Source organism: Capra hircus, chromosome 4, assembly GCF_001704415.2.
Source record: "Capra hircus breed San Clemente chromosome 4, ASM170441v1, whole genome shotgun sequence".
Taxonomy (NCBI): domain Eukaryota; kingdom Metazoa; phylum Chordata; class Mammalia; order Artiodactyla; family Bovidae; genus Capra; species Capra hircus.
The window spans coordinates 41,871,272-41,876,332 of NC_030811.1; the positions used below are offsets into that span (position 1 = coordinate 41,871,272).

General features: G+C 41.5%; 1 pseudogene; it reads right to left on the reverse strand.

Annotated features, from left to right (window-relative positions):
* On the reverse strand, window positions 3,747-4,629 carry LOC102177867 (annotated as a pseudogene).

Sequence of the window (5,061 nt, forward strand, 5' to 3'; positions counted from 1 at the left end):
AAGGATGACTTGAATACACTAGAGACACTCGGCCATAAATCTCAAGCAGTGGTGCTCATGGCATCTCTAATGCCTGGCCCTTCCCTCGCAAAAGCAGCATCACTGAAAAGGACTGACATTGTTTAGAAGCCTTCATAAAGTTAAACTGGGAAATAAAACACAGTAATTTGGCCTTCTGCCTATAACCTTGGGTCACTTGGGGATTCCAGTAAAAAAAAATCCAAAACTTTACTCAATCATTATGTGGTAGTTTGGTAAATAAGCTGGTTTTATAATTCTCCTTTTACCTTTAGAAAATGAGGCATATTTGACTTTCAAAGGGACAATGAGAGAGATGCTTCCTACCATTTACAGTAAAGAGATGATTGTTTAAATGTTAAGCTCCTACAGTAATAAACAGAGTTAGAGTCACATTTGAAACATTTACATAGTTATTTGGGTTGAAGAAGGAGGAGGAGATAAGCAAATAAGTGAACTGAATGCATGTATTTTAGGAGAAAATAGAAAAGAAATATGTTCAGGTGATAGACAAAACCAGCATTTTATGAAGAAAACTTCTGTTATATGGAGGCAACCATAAAAATCAAGTAACAAACAAACAAAAAAAAATCAAGAAACAGAATTGGTTATACAATTGAGAATGCGAATGTCCTGAATGTCACTGAACTGTGCATGTAAAAATAGTTAAGATGGTGACTATTATGTTTTGGACATTTTGCCCCAATCAAAAATGTTTTTAAACAAAGAGAGAACAGGTTGCAATTGGTTGGCTCCAGGTTAGAAAGCAGTGGAATTTGAGACTATCACATTGTATTAAAAGTCTCTCTGTACTATTTCAGTTTGTTAGCCATGAGCAGGAGAATAACATGATGAAACTAACATTTGAGAAAGATTCAACTGAGGGAGGGAAGAGGGATGCATGAGAATGTGAAAAATCTGGAGACAGGGAGACCCACTAAACAGATCTGTTTACAGGAAATCAGGGCACGTGGTTGAAAAGTACCTGACCGTGGGTATGCAGGTGGCTGTGGCAGGAGAAGGATGTATGGGACAAGTTTGGGGACTGATTAAGTAACGCAAATGCTTACCACAGGATGTAGAAGGGTTTTGCTCCCTGCTAAAATCAAGGTACAGTGAGTTCAAGAAGACACACTTGAGGGCTACTCCTCTTTTCCAAAAGCAGCTCTCCAGTCATTTTACCCGAGAAATGTCCTCCAAAATGTTTCTCCATGGACTCAGCAGAGTGGGGCACATAGAATCATCAGATGATAACAGGCAGGGTCAGGTATTTGTTGAACATGCCTTATGATTAGACAGAAAGAGAATAAACAAATGAAGACGTGGTAACTGAGCTCACTTGCCCTGCCCAAAGGGTAGTCCTCCTCCAATAACCAGCACTATATTCAGTTTGGGAATACAGCACAGCAGCACCAGCTTCCAGGATAAATTGTCTTCTTAGGCGCTTGGAGCAGAACAAACACCTGAATGCTCCTGCCTGGCAAGAGGCTCCCATTCTCCCAAATCCTGACTCACCCTGGACCACTTCCAAATGTGGAGTCAGAGGCAATTAAAGGATATTCCAGTGGAGCAGTGGCACCAGACTGACATATTTCTGGGGAGCCTAAGCCAGGCTTTCCAACCGTCCTCCATCGTGCTCCAGAGAGCTCTCTTGTGGTTCCCAGCCTGACTGCTTCCAAGCAGTACCAGGCAAGGCCCCTGGAACTTTTCTCAGCTATTCTCTACAGCTGTGAAGACAGCTCGTTGGGTGAAATCCAGCCTGCTGAATCACTCATTTCCTGCTCTTGATCTCAGAAATTTCTGTTTGATGTTCCTCTCTCAAAAAATCCATAATTTTTAGAGGAAAAAAAAAATATATATATATATATAGTTTTATGAGCTTGAATACTAAGCCAGTTAATTTTGAAGGAGTCTTACCAGATGATCATCTTCCTACAAAAAGTTCTGGGTGCTGAGTAAAATTCTAGGACGGTTCTCTTGGGATGTGAGGGTGTTGGATGCGGTGGGCAGGATTCCTGACCATGTTTATACCCTAAAGTTGAAAACATCACTCAGCTGGTTCAGCAGCAAATTAGGAGAAGCTGCCATTTCTAAAATCATCAGATGAATTACTAGCGCAACCCAAGAATCAGCTGTATGGGTGTCTCCAAGTCCTCCATCCTATGAAAGCACCCTTCTCTTCGACATTGAAATAAAGACTAAAAAGGAGTTTCACCACCAACCCACGTGTAGCTATATTTCCCAGGAATCCCAGGGACTTTCCATTTCTCATAGTGGCTCCCTCTCCTAATATCTTCCTTCTGTTCAATTATCTGTTTCATTTAGATTCTCAACTCTTGCATCTGCTTCCTCAGTCTACTCTGCATCATACCAAATGTGGAAATGTGTGTATTTTTCCATAATTTTTCCACACAAGGTATTACCCACAATAAGATGGTTGTTTTAACAAAGTTTCAGAAAGAGTTAGAATTAAGAGAGAACTCGCATAGTCATATAGCAGATGGCTGGAGACTGCCTGTTAGTGTATATGAGATGCTCCTGTTCCTGGAAGTTTCCTGGCTGTTTCCCCCACAGGAAGCAGCTCTGTGGCTGAATCTCACCTTTGACCTCTTTCCACACAACTGGCCCCCATCTTTCCTTATTCCTCATTCATCCATAAGCCCTCACTCTGCCTTCCTTTTAAGTTGCCATGAAAATTTTGAGTTCTCCTTATTTTATTAGGCATGCAAGTGATTGTGCGTGCTCGGTCACTCAGTCGTGTCCGACTCTTTGCAACCCCATGGACTGTGTAGCCCACCAGGCTTCTCTGTCCATGAGATTTCCCAGGCAAAAATACTGAGTTGGTTGCCATTTCCTTCTCCAGGGAATCTACCCATCTCTTGCATCTCCTTCCTCGGCAGGCAGATTCTTTACCACTGAGCCACCTGGGAAGCCCATTTTTTACTGGACAAGCCAATTTAATTTTGTCTCACTCTTCCTCTTCCAGATCAAGGTTTGGGGTCTATTTCCCTGAGAAAATCAGCAATCATCAATCACACTGCCAGCTACACTTTGTTTCTCAGCTCCCATCCACAATATTAGTTTGTTTTTTTTTGTCTGTTTTTTGTTTGTTTTTTAGTTCGTGAGATTTTTATTTTAAAAAAATTATTATTTATTATACACATTTACATCTTAAAATACCACCCAATTTAGTAAAAATAGGGCATTCAATGGGATCATAAGCAGCAAAAGCTACTTATTAACTACCAATCATTTTTACAAGGTCATACTTATATACAAATAAACACTAAGGAGATAAATCGACAATGGAAGTTAATAAGAAACAATTATAAATATGGCCTCTGCAGTGGCTCAGCACTAAAGAATCCAAAGGCAGTACAGGAGACACTGGAGACTGAGGCTTGATCCCGGGGTCGAGATCCCCTAGAGGAGGAAATGGCAAACCCACTCCAGTGATTCCTGCCTGAAAAACCCTATGGACAGAAGAGCCTGGTGGGCTACAATCCATGGGGGTCACAGTCAGACACAACTGAGCAATTGAGCACATAAGTAAAATAATGCCAGATTTTAAACAGGAGTCTAAAAGTTTCACTATATAAAAAGATTTTCACTCAAAGCAAACAAAATGCACTGCACCATCATCTCAGATTTAGAAGACAGCAAGTTAATAGACATTCTCAGTTGAGGCCTATGCAACTTGAGGAACATTTAAGTAACTACCATACATTTTAAAAGGATTGGTCCAGTTCCGTTTTCTCAACTTTTAATTCCTCCTCTTCTTCCACAGTACTGGCAGCACCAGCATTATGTGGACTGTCTAGGTCTTCGTTAAATCCATTGGATTCTTCCTGCCCTTGCTCCTCACCTGTTCTGCCCTCCTCAGATGTCTGTGTGCTGGGTGTGATCACTGACAAGTCATTTCCTAGGGACTGACTGTTACTCAGTAGCTTTGCCTGTCTTCTTTCCAAGGCCAGTTGTTTATTTCTCTCAATTTTTTGTTGTTGTTCTTCTGTTAGGCTTCTACTGGACTCAGAAGCAAACTCTACACTTCCGTATGAGTTTGTCAGAAAGGGATCTAATTCGGTAGCAGTTACATCGTGGCCATTATTTTCCTCTACTTCATCATTATTGCTTACAAAATCTTCATGTACAATAGGGAGATCAAGTCAAATTCGTTTTAAACAGGTCTGAACTTCCTTTCTATTTCCCAGATATTCAACTCTGTCAATAAAATCTTCAAACTGCAGTTTAGGGAATAGCCTATGTGCCCAGTGCTCCATGTGTCTGATTAGTGTCTTCAAGTCCTCAGCCTCATGACCTTTACCTTTGAATTTTGCCTTCTCAAACACATGCCTTAATGCTGGGAGCCCTCTCTCTGAAACTAATCTCTCAGCATTCAGCTTGGGTATATTCCTTTTAACTGTTCTCTTCGGAGGTACGGGAACAGATGCTCCTCTCCCTGACTCTTCTTCAGGTTCAGCGCCTTCACCATCTTCCCTCTCTGGAGAGGCTGGAGGTGGGAACGGAGGGAAAGTTTCATCTTCTGTATGCTCATAATCTGGTAGGTCAACCAAGCCATTCTCCTGTGGTTCTAGCATCTTTTCCTCTCGCGCAGGCCGCTGCCGCCACCAGCGCAGCGTTCCGCGCGGCGGAAAAACCCACATAAATATTAGTTTTTAAATCAGTTTTTTTTAAAAAAAGGTTACCTACATACTGTATCTATTAACATTAGAAATCAGAAACAGAATACAGAAGGACTCAGTTGCCAAACTTATCATTCTCATATTTGTCCTAAAAAATCCACCCACTTGACTTGAAAAAAAATTATTTCTAATCTCAACACAATGTTTAGGCTGAGTTTCTGGCTCCCTATGGAGGGTGATGATGGGAGGTAAGGGGCCATTGTCTGTGTACAAGAGTACACACACAAGAGAACAGCTCCCAGTGAAAACCAGTCCATCCTGCTATTTTTGCAGAAGCATGGAGAGCCTGAAAGGGCCCCTGCCCTCCCAATATGTATGAGAGAAAGACAGGACAGTGCAA